The following is an 18,069-nucleotide window of genomic DNA, read 5'->3' as shown; positions in this document are numbered from 1 at the left end:
GGTGTCGAGAGGAAATGTTTGCAGGAGAAGTGCAATGAGGTCCAACTCTCCATCAGCCGGACCCGTGGCCAAGTCTGGGTGAGCGAATTCCTGGAGGATGAAACTAGTGACCTAGAGAGATTTAATCCCTACGGGGTCACACATGCAGTGCTCAAGGTCACGGTAGGTTTTGCAGAAAGGCCACTTGTTAAAACCCATGTACATGAATGAGATCGTCAGGCAACAGTCTTCTTGGGCAATGGAAAAAGCAAGCCAGACTGACGTTGGATGCAGAGGGCCATCAAGGTTAGCTCACGTACCGTGTGACAGTCCAGGCTGGGCCAGGGGTACCCGGCCTTCCTCAAGTCATGGGGCCCTAATTTCTTAATGATGCCTCTGGGGTCGAAGAAAGATGTCAGAGTTTTGGTCAAGACGAATGTCGACACTAACACTTTTGTCAACATTTTAAAAAGCAACGTGTGTGACATGGAAAGAAAAATAAATGTATTTTCATTTCTATCTCAAATGACCACCGCTACTCGCTCATGGGATGTGCATGCCTGCAAGGTACTGCGTGATCACACAAACCCCGGAGTCCGATTGTGCTCACATACACCCTGTTTCTGGTTCCCTTTTGACTTTTCACATGGCGAGTGTGGCACTGAGCTTTGCCGGGCTGTGGCCCCGCTGTAAGGACGGAAGCACGATTTCATGTTGTGACGCGGAACAACAGCAAGCGAGTAGCTTGCTGACGGCTCAGAGGTCAAGTATGTCTGTTTCCCTGAACAAATGGAAAATATCTGATGATGCCCCCATGGGCCCTACAATCTCTGTGGACACCACGACTCAACTCTGTTACTGCAGTATGAAAGCTCTGTACTAAGAATGCCTAAATTGATGGGCGTGACTGTGTCCCTATAAAATGGTATTTGTAGATATGCCCACCCTTTGTTAAAACATGTGGGAGCTGAAACGTATTGGGCTCACAGACCACAGATTGCCGACCTTTACGCAAACACATTCTGTGCTGCGTTGTATTTGAGTCCCTCCAAGGTGGACATAGCCTTAAATCTTCATTATTTCCCTTGGTTCCCACAAACATCCATGTGTTATATCATATCTGTGTTCTGGACGAAGGGTTTGGGCTCACAGCTGCCTCTTGCTCAAGGTCGAATGGTTGCAATGGGCTGATACTGGGGTTCAGACCAATTCCTGCCAAGCAACAAAACCCCAGCGCACTCCACGCCACCATATTGAAATCATTCTGGACCCAGATTCCTAATAATGTCCCCTTAGGCTTTTTCTGCTACATTAACTTGTTTGGGATACGTTGAGGTACTAATGTAAGCGGAGCTAGCCGTGCCCCTGTGTTGTTCCAGGCACTGTGCAGCCACCCGAAGGTCACGGATGTGAAACAGCCTAGGAAAGCAGGGGGTATCGGAATTGTGAGTTTCTTGCTCTTAAGAATAATATCTTCATTCCTCTTTGCTTATTCACATGGGGCTTTGCATGGGACTATCCGCGTCCGATGCGTTTTGCAGTAACTGTTTTGTTGAAAGAATGTACTGTTATTATTATTCACATCTCGATGTCTCGTCTTTCTCCACAGCGCCGAAGTTTATTGATTTCTTTTCATTTCTAAATTCTTCATGTTTTCAGTCCCGCAAACTCTTCTCTTGGGCCCTTTTACTCCTCTGATCGTGGCTTGACATACAGGGACTAAGTAAATGATCGTTCCTGGGATAAACAAAACAATTTTCTATTTCAGAAAATATTCCATTTCTTTTAGTCTGTTCTCAGAATTGTTCTACCCCCCTCCCCCGCCCAATTGCTCAGCATCCTAGAGGCATAGACTGAAAGGAAATATCACAGATTGCCAATTCCATGATAAGAAAGCCAAAAAAAGGCACACATACAGCCGATTAACATTTGATTTTATAACTTAACACAATGATTGGGGAAAGCATTGTAATATCTTTTATTTATAATACTTATATCTATGTAATACATAATATGTAAAATGTATATAATACATATTAAATGTGTACAATACACATTATTTTCTATATAAAATGCACATTATTTTATATATTTAATATATATGAAATATTGAGTTGTCGGAAAAGTTGTGATGTGTTTTTGCAATGAAAAACATAGAAAAAATACATTATGACTTCTCCAACAACCCAATATATAAAATGAAAAATATGTACTATATAAAATATATAAAATGAATGTAGTTATGAACATATACCAGATATAATTACAGAAGTTTTCATCACAATTAAAGAGGTTTTTAAGTTTTGCTCTTGGCTGCCTATAATTCTGTCTCACATTTTTCTTGGCAACTGTGGGATTTATATTCTCACCCAGTTCCTTCTGTAATTCCTATCTAAATATATAAAAGTGACCATCTGTGCATAGTATCAGTGATACAAGCATTTGTAGCTCCCCCTGAAAGAAAACAAGAACAAAAGTTAGAAGGAGGATGAGGAAGAAGAGAAAAGAAAATTCATGTTGAAAGCCAAAGGAAGTGAGACCACGAGAAATGTAATGGTGGGTAAATATCCACTCTGAGCCAGTCCGATTTCCATGACAGGCATGGACCTCCATTTATGAAACATGTCTTGAGTTCTTCAGAATATTGTGGACCTAGGTCAATGCCATGGTTCATTGTGAAATATAAGTCTTCACTTGGTCTGACTGCCACTGCAGAAGAAAGACACACTAAGAAACCAGAGTTTGTATGATAGCTAAGGGGTGATGGACCTTACGGATACCCCTCGTCTTTAGCAGTCTCACCCACAGTACCTTTTGAAGACTGAACTTGTGTAAGTCAAAAGGCTACTCTAAAATGAAACACCCTTTGAATTTATATCCTCTCGTGGGGATGGAAACTCCTAGGATAGAGAAATGGACATTGATACTCATGCCACCCACCAGCACAATCATTTGGATCAAAAAACAAAACCAAAAACACCTTTTCATTAACTTTGCTCCTCTGAGATCATGCCAATAACTGAAAAGGTGAAGTAGGAATGATACCTCTCGAAACTGAAGTTTATTCAGTGGCAGCGTAGGAGCTAAAGTTATGTTGTCGTCGTAAATGAACATTGGCTGATCAGCTTTTCTAGAAAATCGAGGGATGGAAAAAAAGGGGAAATGTACTTCTCCATCTTGTAGGAAAGTGATCAATATGCTTGTAGGTATATTCATTCTACAGACTCGTAATGAATGTGTACTTTGTGTCCACCATGGTGCAGAGACACACAGGAAAGACCCACTTATCGGCTTCAGGGAGCTCTGCCTGCTTGGGAAACAGACAGGAAAATATTGGGTTGCCATAAAAGCCATGACGTATTTTTTCTATGTTTTTCGTTGCAAAAATGCGTCATGACTTTTCCAGTAACCCAATAGCACAGGTCCTACAGCCTGGGCAGGACCAGGAGAAGGTTTGCACAGGGAGACTGTGAGAATGCGAAAGAGGGGGATGAAGACATGGGTCGGGCTGGGATGAGGAGTTGGGTATCTCCTCTAACTTGTAGCCATGGTCATTTGCAGACGCTTACCAGATGGTCTGGTGGTTGAGAAGCCCGGGGACATTGCAAATGCAGTCTTGATTGCTAGTGGATCTCTGAATTCACCTTCTCTGATCTCTTTGCTTCCATTGCCTACCCCACTGCCAATATCTGGGCCTCACCGTCTGTGAGAAGGCAGTTCATAGCAGGTACACCTGTGCATCTCCCGGACGCTGCCCCCGCAAGGTTAGAGTCACAGGAAGTAATCTACATCGTCAATAAATCTGTGACAACGTGAGCCACTGTTCTGTGGCAGCTAATAAAACCATTGTTCATTTCACACAATTCAATATCCATAGCACCATGCATGGATGTCCCTTTCAGGCAGGGAGGAGAAAATCTAGTTACTCACATAGTCGCTAATGGGCCTCATCATCACCCTGGCCACAATCACAGTCGGTTTGAGTCAACGCTTAAAACAAAAGATTTTTGTATGATACATCGCAAGTAATTGGGATGCAAGATGTTGGAGTCACTTCCCAGTGTTGGGGAGCCAGACTTCCCCCCCTCCCCTTCTTGAGTTCTTATGTCCGGACTCATCATAAAATTGACACCAGCCCCGATTAACAGTAGAAAAACCAATCTAATTGTACACATGGAGACCATTCACGATGAAGCTGTCCGAAAGGACGAAGCAGCCAGCTTTCTCAAATACTTTTTTGGCAGAGAAACAACGATGTTTTGTGAAGAAGTGACAGGACAAAGGCACGCAGGTCGGAGTGCTCATTTCTGAGAAATTGAAAACAAAAGTTTGGGCTCGGGGAGTAAATTAGGGAAGAAGTAGCAAGGTTTGTGTCTGCAAGCTTTTCTGTTAAAAGCTTCAATTCCTTATCTCTAGCCACCAGGGTATCTATCTCGGTCCCCCAGCAGGAAAGACGGCACATTTCACAGGGGACGTTGATGTCCTGCCATCAAGGAGGTAAGGGAGGGTCAGCGTGACCTTCCTGCATTGGCCGCTGGTGACGTAACTTTGCTTCATTGTTATCCGTGTGCCATTGTGGGATGTTTGGGGGTGGCCTGCCCTGGGCCCCAATACCAGGATTTTTTTAACACATTGTATTTGCATTCAATAAATTAAAAATGTAAAATGCATAACAACTCTCACTGGATGTTATAGATACCCCTCACTGTATATAATACTTCTGTGGGATGCTGGAGACAGACCAGAAATGAGAAGGAGAGTGGTATAAAGCAATTGTCTTAGGAAGGATCTTGGGAGACTACCTTGCTAAGGAGAGATACTAGAATATTTCCCACTGGACGAGTGAATAATTTTTCAGCTAGGTGCAAAATATTCCTTTCGCAGCTCCTTTTCCATGAAAATGTATTCATGCTGACTTTGCTCATCTGGAGACTACTGGTCATCACAAACCTGGGGGGTTTGCCTGAGTTGTAGCATGGGCTTTCTTTAATACATCTTGAGTCTGAATTCACATTTGTGGTCATCCGTTGTTTGTCAGTATATTCTACCAGGGAGGCTTTAGAACAGTATGAAACTTTAGTTTGAATAATTTGACAAAATAGGCATTCATAAAAAAAATAGATGAATGAAGAAGAATGTGGCTGGACAAGAAGCGTTCAGGTTTGTTTCTTTTTCGTGGAAATTCCCGACTACAATGTACGGGAGTTCTCTCATTGGCAGAATCTGCTTGTGGAATTGTGTGTTTTACCTCCATTCAGTTTATTCCCTCTGTGCCCCTTGATTTTACACAATGCCTAGTCTCATCGGGCATAGTGTAGCCTGGGTGGGTTTTCTAGACAGTAAAGGAAGGTGCTATCGTTTTGAGCTGATAATTCAGGCTCCAGCACATTTTTCTTTTAGTTTGAGTTATTGGGTTGTCGGAAAAGTCATGACGTATTTTTTCTATGTTTTTCGTTGCAAAAATGCATCATGACTTTTCCGACTACCCAATATTTGGTTCATTGAATGTCAGCACCAGAGAATTCATTCCTGGAACATAAAATCTTTGTGTATGTCGCCTGCTGTTTGCTGAATGGGCCCCCACAAAAGGGAGGAAGTTCACAGCAATATGTCAGTATTTGTCTTTGGGCGACTGGCTTATGTCACTTAGCATCATGTTTTCAAGGTGCATCCATGCTGTACCACGTGTCAGAATTTCCTTCCTTTTACGGCCGAGTAATGTTCTCTGAGGCTCTCCCTTAAATTTTAACATGGGGGAATCAGTACTTTATAACAAAGGGGTCTTCTCAGGACTCCACCCGACGGGAGGGTTTCCTTAATCATCTCCCCTCAATTTCACTCACTTCTAAGCCACGCCTTGTCATTCTTTGCATGTCACTTCTCTCTGTGCCTTCCCAGGACACTGCATCCCCTCGAGGCATGTTTGTTTGTATGCGCACTTTTTATCCCTCCCTCTGGTGACCAAACAAATGGACCCCAAGAAACTGTTAGTACCTTTCTCTAAACTCCAGGTGTAGTTTACACGTGCGTACAGTGTTATCTGCCCAGATGAAATGAGCAGTCGCACAGGAGCACAGGATGCTGGCAGAGATCATTTTAGGCTTTTTCTGCATGCTCCCCATTCCCTCCCCCCGGAAACGAGGAGGCCAGAGAGCAGAAACAGCTGCCATGAGGAGCAGGACCTTGTGACTCCCAGGACTGCATCCTGTGCTCATGTCCGTGTGGCTATTTCTGTGCGCGTGTGTGCGGTACCGTGCCGACTGTTGGGGAGGAGGGTCCGCAGGTGTGTTCCTCCTGGTATGTGCCACGGTAGTACCTTATTCATACAAGTACAAAAGTACAATCCCAAACCAAGTTCCTCTTTTTATTTGCGTCTCTCCAAGAATATGGAAAAGCATCCAATTCACGGTCTTTAGGAACAGTTTTCATTTCCTTCGTTCTGCCTCATTCCGTGTTCTGGACCCGGTCTTTCACCAGCCTTCTCTGCAAACCATCCCGTTGCTCTGCAGCTCTCTTCTCCAAGCTCACAATTCTACTCGAGGCAGAAAAAATGGCCACGCTTTCACTGGAATCACAGGAAGTCACTTTTAGCTTAGTGTTACTTGGGCTAGGTTTCTACTCTTCAGGGCACAGCTTAAAATGTGCTTCCCTGGCCAATTGTCAGAGGCAGGATGAGACGAGATGAGCTAAATTAAGCAAACTAACAGCTGGGTGAGCAGTCAGCCTACAGGGCATCCACGCATGGGCCAGCGCATCAGTAGGGGAAGTTTTGGATTTCAGGGGCTCTAGTTTTCATATGATTAGCAATCTGTCAAATGCGTGGATACGAGACGTGCTCAGGAGTTTTCACATGATCTGAGATGCAGAGGGATCACAAATGTCCCAGTGAACTGAATCAGGATTTAAATAGCTTCCCACCTGCTGGAATCACTACCAGGTCATGAGGTCTACTAGGAAAGGGTCAAAGACATATTAAAAACAAATACAACATGGCCGGGAACCCAGGAAGGAACCTCTGCGGTCCGATGAGAGGTGCCTTTGGACCACAGGGACCTCACTGACAGAGTAGCAGAGGCCACGTCATGATGCTGGGAAGACATTGTCCTAGGGCTACAGAGAGGAGAGGAAACAGGTCTGGCAGGGATTCAGCTTGGACAAACATAGAGGCAGTGCCAGGTCAAGTTCATCTCAGAAAAGAAGGGTTATTTATGCCTTTGTTTAGAGGCAAAGCCAGGGCACCAACCAAAGTACCTTTTAGCTTCATGTCAGCGGGAGTTAGGATCAGAACCAGAAACCGTGTAACTCTGTAAACATTTCATTTCTCGCTCCCTGTGGAGAATTTCATGTGACTCTTAGTTATCTGATAAAAGCTCTGTTTGAACGTTTCCCATCTCGTCTCCCATCAACTCGTCGGAATCCAAAAGGTATCGACAGATTGGAAGCTACGGGCGTCTTCTTGCACGATGAATGCGGATGGTGTGAATGTCACCGCTTACCCTCAGGTGGCCCAAAGAGAACTTGAAAGGGAAATGGATTGTGGGTCTGGAGCACAGAGTAAGAAATAAACAAACCCAAGTATCTTATTATTTAATAAGTTGAAGGTAGAGAATAACTGCGCAGGTAGCTGAGATAGGATGCCAGACTTTCTTCCTAAAGAACAGAGGCTGGAATGAAGGAAGTGATGATATGATAAGGTTGCACTCTGTACAGGTTGAGACACACCTGTAAGGTTAGAGTCAATCAGATGGACAAGGACCTAGACTCATTTAAATGTCCCCAAGAGACACTGTGACCCTGTAGTGTACCGGACTACCCAACTATGGTGATACTGAAGCATCTGAAAATCTTGACCTTGAAGAAGAAATAGCCTACGGGACACGTAATTCCACATCTGAAGTTCCCACCACAGGGAGAGAACTGTACAACCTGGGGAGGGGGAAAGGAGCTCCCCTACTAGTCTTTGAGGTAACAGAACCGCCTCTTAGAGGGAAGAGGCATGTGTTGGGGGTCCCCAAGATTAGCCCTAGGTCCAGGGGTTCAGTAGAAGAACTCACAGGACTCGGAAGTTCTTATGCTCATGGTTACGGTTTATTACAATGAAAGGACACAAAGTCAGCAGAGGGAGAAGGTACATGAGGAGACACCCAGGGGCCCCAGGGGCTGGCTTCCATGAGCCCTGTCCCCACAGTCACAGAGGACACACTGTTCCCTCCAGCCACGAGTTGTAGCAACACATCAAAGGGCTGTCTATCAGAAAAGCTCCCTGGGGTCTTGGAGCCCAGCATTCTTCCAGAGGGACAGTCCCACGGGCTCGTGGGGTTAGCTTTTTCCTGCACGGGTGGTCATGTTGGTGAGTCCCCTGCAGGGTTGTCATGTACAAAATCCGTCTCCTCTTGACTGCACCCCCTGTTCGTCTGGCTCATTGTGGGAAGGTCAGAGGAACCGGAGTGAGATTCATTCAGAGTTAAATCCCTGCTCTGTCCCATGTAGACTCTATCAATAGGAACCAATTACTCAGCCCCAATTTGAGCCAAGTGCTCCGCCTGAAAGACTCTGGTGAACCTTGAAAGAAATGATTGGCATGGTTTATAAAGTACGCCCAGCACCCTGGAGGCATAGGGCAGATCACGCTTGGGATTTGTGTCTTTCTCCCTACGTTGGGGTAGATGGGATCCCTGGTGAATCATTAGAGTTAGGTCCTGGTCCTCTACTTCCCCAGCCCTTCTCAAACTTCAGCGTGCACGCGAATCATCTGGCAGTGACGACATACAGATTAGGACTCAGTGGGTCTGCAGATGGGCCTGACATCCTGCATTTTTCACAAGCTCCTGGGTGACCTTGGTGGTTGGTCCTGCTGGCCCATGGGCCCCATGCCGAGTAAGGACATGCCACAGCGCTCTGCGTCCATCCAGTTGTGGCAGGATTCAATCATGGAGAAAAACAGAAAATATATGTATCATAGAGTCTTTGTATGTCAACCCCCGAATGCCCCCGTCTTTCCAGCTGCCTCACCTCAATCGGGCAGAACCTAGAAAGGCGTGAAACAGTAGGTTTCAAATAGTACTGTTCAAAGAACCACCTGCCTTTCCAGACAAACGTGCAGATCCTGGGTCCCCACCCCGGGAATTTGCTCAGGAGTTTGCTTTTCTGTTGTTCTTGAAGGAGAACTCCATGTCGTCTGATTTAGGTCATCAGGACCTTAGGATTTCACAGAAAGGAGCTTAAGAGTGCTAATGTGATAGACCTTTAGAAGCTGTGTTCATACAGTAGGCACCTACCTGTGGGTGCCTAATGCTGTGTATTTGTCTGGGCGACGTTGAGGGAATTGATGGAGGTTTGGGGGTGTCTACCGCCCCCCCCCAGGATTGTGGCCTCTGGAGGGAGGGAACACGGGCCCGTACTGAAGTCCCTTAACTTTTGAAAGCCTGGTTTGTCTCATCAGTTGCAGGAGAATAGCAGTGCTGACCTTCAGCAGGATTTTATAATCACAGAGCTCGGAGGAAACGCCCAGGAAATTGTGTTTATCCTTTTGATTGGTTCTCCTCACCTGAACCGAGGAGGGAGTTTCTCAATACTCAGATTCTTCTCTTTATGTCTTTCAAAAATGACCCAGGGAGGGTTTGACAGTGAACAGCAAGGAGGGAACAGAGGCTCTGGCCTCATGATTATGTCGGAATTTCTCCTAGCGGGTCAGTCCTTGTAGCCATTCCAAGACAAAGGAGCCATGCAAAGCCGCGGTGGGAATGTCAGCGTAGAGTTCTCTTTACAAGGCCACCTGCGTCTCACACAGCGAAAGGAGCCCTTTGGCTCTGACTCGTGAAATGGAAGGTATCTTGGCAGTCCCGATTCCCATCTCTCCTCTGCTTGCAGCGTCCAGGAGAGTGAAATAAAGGAAGGTTTAATGGTGGCCTCGGTGGCCGTGTTAGGACAGTAAACCCTGCCCCTTATCTGCCAGACAGTTGTTTGGGTCCCTGCACCATCTGCTTCCCCACAGATAGGAGCAAATTAGCTTCTTCCAAAACAGCCCACCCTGTGGGAAGCCGACTTGAAGATCAATAATTCATATTTGTATTGACGCCAGGAGTCGTCGAGCCGCGGAAAGCATCGATGCTGGTTTCCGTCCCTTGACACGTTTGTCAATAACTTAGGTTATGGGGGAAAATAGGGTGCCTTCTGGGATGGAGACTAGCTGGAAATATCGATATCAGCAGGAGAGTGAAAAAATTAAGCCAGGAGACCAACATGTTAGAGCGTGACATTAAAATAATGCTGGCTACACCGCCGCATGGGCAAATCATGAGGGTGGCAGTCGCATGAGGTACGTATATTTTGATTTTTGTTTTTTTATTGTGGTTTTTTTTTGTTCATGGTTGGTTTATGGTGCTGATGTGTTGTCTTTAAAACTAAGAGCCCAATTTCCTCTATGCAAATAAACATTGCCTTTCTTTTTTTCTTTTCCTTTTTTTTTTAGCTGAGCCATCCTGAACACCGCCTTTCAAAGTCGTCGTGTTGTAAGGCCACATACTTATTCCAGGGATGATGCCGCTACTCAAAATATCTTCTAAAACTACCTCTTTCAGAGCCTAAGGCATTTTCTTTAAATATTTTTATTAACAGATTTTCCCATGGAGTCTAGGTGGTTTGGGATGAGTAAAAAAAAAAAAATCTTTAGCAAGGGGAAGAACGACTGCCTACAGAAAGGATGTGGAAGGTGGAGGAAAGCATTTGGAGTCTCGTGGGAGAAGGCGAGGAGCCAGCCCATGGGTGGTGTCTTCTAAATGGAGACGTGTGTTGGAAGGCACAGTGGGATGGTGGCGTGCAAAGGAATCATGCCCCCTCCGACGTGCCTGTGTTTGTGCTGTCATCCACCTGGATGACTCCAGCTGCACGCAAAGCAGTTCTGAAGGTGAGCACACCCTGGGCTGCGTTTGCCAAGCACGTCGCTGGTGGTGTCCAGAAAATGGCGTCCCTGTGTTCTGCCTCAGTGAAGGGGACTTCCTTCCAGTGACTATTCAATATGGTGTACTATAATATGTTATATGTCATTTATATATTATTTACCTATGATACATTTTATATCCTGTGTTACATATTATATAATATATCATATATTACACATTATATAGTGTATATATGTATATTTATCTATCCATCCATCCATCCATTCATCATCATCTATCTATCCATCACCTATATGTCCATCCATTCATCCATCATCTATCATCTGTCTATCTATCCATCATCTATCTGTCTGTCCATCCATCAATCCATTCATCTATCCATCATCCATCATTACCCATTATCTATCTATCTACCTATCTATCTATCTATCTATCTATCTATCTATCATCTATCCATTCTCTCTCTCTCTCTCCATATATATATATATATATATATATATTCTATTCATCATCCATGTATCTGTCCATCTGCCTGCCTATCTATCTATCTATCTATCTTTTTTTTCTAACTTATTGGTTTTGTCTCCCTGGAAACCCCTGCTGATAAAGTAAGTGTGAAGAGATGGGCCAAGATCATTGAGAGCTCTTAGGTAAAACTCATATTTCCAACACCAGTTTTCCTTCAGGGTGACTTCGTTACTCACATCAGGGGTACCTTCACAGTATTTTGTCTTGTATTTCCAATCACTGTTCTCTCTGTTCAGTGTTCTCCATCTTCACCATCACGTATTTCTTTTTCTCTCTTGGTCTCTTTGCTTTCTTTACTTACATTCATTATCAATTCTGTATTCTTTTAATTACTTCAACAGGCTTGCCCAATGAAACATCCCCACAGAGAATCGCTGTTTACTAGCCACTTTAATGTGTCAATTAAGAAACATGATTTTTTTTTTTGCGATCCCAGGTGGTAATCACATGCTTTGGCTATAATGGATTCGTGTAAAAATTGTGTCCAATGAAATTAATTAATTATGCAGTTAATATCAGCACATGGTTTGTATGTCTATCAAGATACTTCTAATCTCTCAACCATCTAACCAGGCATGAATACTAACAGACTTGCCTTATTTACAATGGGAATACCTATTCATCGTTTTATTCTAAATTTCATTTGTACCTTCGGATCACAAACCGAACTGCTTACTCAGACAGTGAATGTTTACAAAAGCAAATAGCTCTATTATTTCATCAAAGGTCACTCCATAAAACTTAATAGAGTTTTTGCCCCAAGAAATCTCTTTACATAAACATAGCTCTTGCAATTTATGGTTTGAAAGCAAAAACAATCAACTGTTATAATCTCTACACACATCTTACATGACTTCAATGCAGTATTCCATAGCTAAGAAAATCTTTACCTTTTTTCTCTCCAGTGAGTGTTCACACTTGAAGTATTAAATGGAAGAAATGGATTCCTAGGAGAGAAAGAACATATAAAAAGATATGGGAATATTTAGGAATAAAAGTACAAAGTTTGCTTCCTAGAATGTCCTTTTTCTTTTAAAATCTTTTCTTATAAATATTTTTTTTTGGTTCCCTGCACTGCTCAAATTTTCTGTGATGTCTTTGCAGTGATATTGCTCTGCAGACACCTGAGTTATATCAGATCTAGATCACATGAGTGTGTAGCCATAGCAACAAACAGCACAGAAAATGGTTCTGATGTCATATAGATTCATGAGCCCTTGAAATGAGACCTTTTCCCTTTTATAGAAAAAAAAACAAAAAACAAACTCTACCCTAGAGAATTAGGTATCCTGAATCTTTTTGCCCACTACAATCATATGTACAAATGGCTTTGAAATTAATGCAAGAGTAAATAAGGTGTCACAAATGAAATATGGATTCTGTTTTGAAGGTGCCAGAAGTACCAGTGGTATGTTGAAACAGGAAATCTGTAAACCTCACTCGTTCACATTTGTGGAAAGAGTCATTGAAATTATATTAAATTGTATTACAGTTTGGAGCCGTGCGCATGTTTGCACCCTATAGGAAGGAGAGCTTTGCTTCGCAACGATAACATTTTGCTAAGGTGATGTCTGTCTAACTTCATGAATTCTCAATTAGTCAGTCAGCAATAATGACATATTGTCGCATGAGGGGGATATCTTCTGTCATGAGTGCCGCCTAATCTGGTATTTGCAGAAGTGGCTTTTCATCAGCTGTGGAACCTAGATTAGCACCTGATTTCCCTCTGCCTACACTCGACTTCCTGACACTCAGGAAACTCTCCGGGACGGCACATGACAATTAGGAGGAGCTGCTGTACACTTGCCAGGGCACATATTATGCTGCTCATTTCCCAAGGTAATAGTCAAGACAAAGAGCTTCACATCAGTAGGCTCGACTCTTGCTATGACCAACTCATTTTCCTTAAAAATTGCCATGGAGTCGCCATAATAAATGACATTTAATTTTCCAATCCTTCACCGGTTCATTCCAGCCTAAATTATTTTCGTCCCATCCTCCTCTTGATCATGTATTCCTTTTCAGACTCAAAATTCATGGCGGAACCTGAAATTCATAGTAATAAGTGAATGAAGTCAACCTGAAAAGGCTATATACACCGTTTGATTCCAACTCTGCGACATTCTGGGAAAGGCAGAACTTGGGAGACAGTGAAAAGATCGGTGGTTTGGGGTGGGGAGGGGGCATGAACAGACAGACCACAGGGGATTTGGGGTGGAGGGGAGTGAAAATGCTCTGTGTGACACTCTCATGGTGGAGACATGTCATTATATACTTGTCCAAACCCATAGAATGTACAACACCAAGAGGAAACTCCAGATCTACTGACCTTGGGTGATGATGACGATGTGTCAACCAATGTGGGCTCATTGATGGTTTAAAAAAAGAAAAAGAAAAAAGTTCCAGTCTGCTGAGTGATGTTGATAATGGGGGAGCTATGTGTGTGGGGGGGGTCAGGAGGTACATGAGCGTCCATGAGGAATCTCTATACCCTCTCAATTTTGTTGCAAGCCTAAAACTGTTCTAAAATAATTCAAAGTCTTAAAAAAAAAACCCAAAAAACACATTCAATGGTCCTTGCTCTCTCACGGTTCTGTATGTTCCAAGGACATTTCTCAGTCCCTGTGTCCCCAGGTCTTGTCAAAGCAAACGGACAAGGCAACTCTGTCGGCCCTCTTCGCCGGCCAGTCCGTCTTACTTCTTTCCTTCCTCTTGTATTTGTCACTTGTAATTTGAGACCTGCTGAAGACACTGCCACACCCTGGCTACAGCTCCCATATGGGGAATCTTCCTTATACAGCCCCTTGTATCAATTCCCTAAGCGGTGTTCCCATAAAGTCTGGCCTTTGGAATATGGTAACACTAATCGTGTTCGCTTGTTGACTGTATTCTATGGGCCAGCCATTCACTGGGTCCTTTGAAAATGCATTTCATCTCATTGTCACAGACACACTGCAGGGACAGTAGCTCCGTCGTCCCCAGTTTAAAGATGAGGGAGCTGACGACTGTGGATGGTAGGTGGATGGACAAGGTCCCACCCCAGGAATTCTAGAATTTTATTCTAGGTCCTGTCTGAGGGTCCTCTCAGCTCTGAAGGGTGCTGTCTAAATTTTGTCATGGAAATAAAATGAGTTTCAACTGAAGAATCGGGGAATGGCTTTTTCTGGGTGAAAAGAAACCTGTCCCTGTGTGAAGTGATCTTACCGCCTGAGGGGCCCAGGGCTTCCTATGGACCTGGTGAGGAATCTATGAGGGGGGCCCTGGGCTCCCTCCAGGATGGCTTTGCTATGAGTTGGCATTGGGCTCCAAGTCCTACCGTTGAAGAGCAATCAGATGGCATCAAAACAGTCTCTTCCCAATGGGTGACTCAGAGTCCCATTTTCACAGGCTAATTTTGATGCTCTGAAAAAAAAACTGGTTTGTGATAATAACAAAACAAAACTGGGGAGTCCCAGATTATATAAATGTAAAGGTCTGGGTTTTTTTTCTATATTTGTTTTACTTGTATGTGTTTAAACCCTTGACTCCCTAGAGTACGTGCCCAGTGAGTTCCATCCCTGAGAGGGTGACATCATATGTGTCAATTGGCCAATTTGTTGGGCTGCAGCCCTCTGCTTTTCTCGAATCACCCAATACCTAGTAATAAATCTCAGGAGCGTGTTCTAAGGAACCGCTTTGTTACGGTGCTATTTTTAATGCCCTGATATAAGTGGCGTATAGATATATATGGTATACATGCCCCGAGATGGCTAATAGAATGAGCCAATGGCCCTCTCTCAGACCAGAGTTGTTGGCTGCAAAGCACAGTCCTCAGGGCAGTTCAGAAATCAGCTATGCTCTGATTTAATTGGTCTGGAGAGACACTGGAATTTGGGAAAGCTGCCCAGGTTATTCTAGTCTACGGCCAAGGTTGAGAAGCAGTGGCTTAGCCCTTAGTGAATGTCTTCTCATTAGCATGAAATTGGGCATCCGAATGCTTTGCAATAGTGCTTCTGACTTGGGGGTAAATTCTTGGGAGGTGGGACTCAGGGAAAAGTGGAGAGGGTTGGGTAAATGGGTGAAGGGTACGTATTCCCAAGCCTAGAGGAGTAGCCAGCAGGGAAAACTGAAAACCGTTCATGGGTTTGAGGAGTGCTTGAGGCTTTCAAGATTTGGTGGGCAGTGTTCTTAGAGACTTGTACAAAAAGATAGGGGAATGCACATTCTTTCTTCATTTTACGCTTTCACTTTCTGCCAGCCCTGGCTACGTGGGGACATATAGCGAGGCGGAGATTTACCCTCAAGGGCTAAGAGTTAGGCACGCAGGGCGATGGATTCTAATATTGTGTGAGTTATATTGTGCCGGTCACATGTCAGGATCAGTAAACATTCATCGGCATAAACATGGACTCCTGATGTTTAAGCACAAAGCGCATTCACCAAGAGTCAGCATGTGCCAGCCACGGTCATGGATCGATTTCACTCCTATAAAACTGCAAATCTCCAGAGATGTGGACAAGCTACAAATAACACACTTGCTCACGCGTGTGCCCTGTGACATTAATTAACGTGCCTTCGATTTCTCTTTATTTTGTAAATGGCAGCAAGCAGTCAATAAGCGTCCCCGAAACCTGTTTATTCACGTGCCTTTCTAGCTAGTGTGCAACGCCATCTCTCCACGGGCATTTCTGTCCTGATCTTAAATAATTAACCACGGTGAGTTCCCACACTCCCCACGTTGCCTGGGCACATCCATCTCAGGCGTGACCATCCAGTGGGTCTTCTAATATTTCACTTCTATCGCCTTTCCTCATACGATAGAAGTCACATGTCCATGTGGATTTCAAAAGGTAGAAGGTGAGATTTATTGTAAAATGCTTGTTACTTTTAGAGAAAGAGCTTTGGAGTGTAAGTATAGTTGAGCGAGGGAGGAAATGCAAAATCAATTTGTTTTCTTTTGGCTTTTATGCTCCACACCCAAAAGTCATTCATTTTTAATTTTATCCTAGAAGTATCTTCTTTGCCATCTATACAATGCCCGAGCTTATCAGGAAAGTATACATAATAAAGACAAAAAATGTTTTCTGTTGTTTCTTTCTAATATTCATTTAATAACACTGAGTTGAAAATACCTGCTTCAGCAAAGGCTTAGGGAAATATCAGATAGTATGCCACACATGCTCACGGCTCGGCTGGCTATGAATTAGTTAGCATATCCCAAATGGGAAAATGCACTTGGCGCTTGGGGTTTCTAAAGAGATTTTCCAAAGGATGTTTGAGTCCAAGTTGTGCTCTCAGCAAGTCGCATTTGCACCGATGTGTGTGGACAGGACCCCATGAGCAGTCTCAGCATGACGTGCGTGTGCTCCGGGTTGGATGCTCTGAGCAGGGACGTCCGAAGGCTCCCGGCATCTCCCAAGTATCCATCCTACTGGTCCCACACAGTGACCAGTGCTGGAGAAGGAGAGGTTGGCAAAAAGGAGGACCTGGGCAAGCTCCACGCGAAAGGGGGAATTAGCCGTCTTGCCGATGGCGTTTGGCGTATCTCCAATCACTCGGTTGTTCCCCAACCCTGCTCCTGGCTAGTTCCTCTGGGTCTGGGGCACTGGTGCCCACCTTCCGGGTCTGAGTAGCCATGCCTGAGCTCTGGCCGCCAGTGTGCATGTAACCCCGCTCACCGCCTGCCCCTCATGGCCTCCCTTTTTCATCATATGCTTCCGTCAAGCCAAACTTGAACAAATTAAGATGACGTTAATAACGTACACAAAAGAGGCTAGCTGGGTTCTCAAATTAGAATACAAGAGATAGCATCAACATCGACTTAATTTTTTATCATGATTTCACACCATTTTCTGGCCAAGGCACTCTTCTTGTTGCAAGGCCTGGTTCTGAGGCCACTGCCCCCCCATTCTGCCCACTGCTACCCATCCCACCGTTAAGCACCCTCACGTTGGAACGAATGTCTTCTCATTCAGCACTACCACAGTTTTGTTACCCTTCCATTGTGCATGGGATTCTGCTTTTCATCGCTTGGCATATTTCCTGCCACCCTCTTCTGGCCTGCAGAGTCTCTATTGAGAAATCAGCTGGTAGTCTTATGGGAGCTCCCTTGTAGGTAGCTAACTGCTTTTCTCTTGCTGCTTTTAAGAGTCTCTCTTTGTCTTTAACCTTTGGCATTTTAATTATGTTGTGTCTTGGTGTGGGCCTGCTTGGGTTCATCTGGTTTGGGACTCTCTGCACTTCCTGGGCTTGTATGTCTATTTCCTTCGCCAGGTTAGGGAAGTTTTCAGTCATTATTTCTTCAAAAAGGTTTTCAATTCCTTGCTCTCTCTCTCTTCTCATTCTGGTATTCCTATGATGCAAATGTTGATATGCTCGAGGTTGTCCCAGAGGCCCCTTAAACTATCCTCATTTTGTTGGATATTTTCTTTTTGCTTCCGATTGGGTGTTTTCTGCTTCTTTATCTCCTAAATCGCTGATTGGATACTCTACTTCAGCTAATCTACTGTTGATCCTTCTAATGTATTCATTTCAGTTATTGTATTCTTTATTTATGACTGGTTCTTTTTTATGTTTTCTATCTCCATTTTTATGTTTCCTACCTCTGTTGAAGTTCTCCCTGAGATTTTTGAGCATCCTTATACCCAGTGTTTGGAATGCTGCATCTGGTAGATTGCTTGTC

The sequence above is a fragment of the Hipposideros armiger genome, unplaced genomic scaffold (genome assembly GCF_001890085.2).
Source record: "Hipposideros armiger isolate ML-2016 unplaced genomic scaffold, ASM189008v1 scaffold_598, whole genome shotgun sequence".
In the NCBI taxonomy this organism is placed as follows: domain Eukaryota; kingdom Metazoa; phylum Chordata; class Mammalia; order Chiroptera; family Hipposideridae; genus Hipposideros; species Hipposideros armiger.
Note: the sequence above shows the minus strand (reverse complement) of the source record.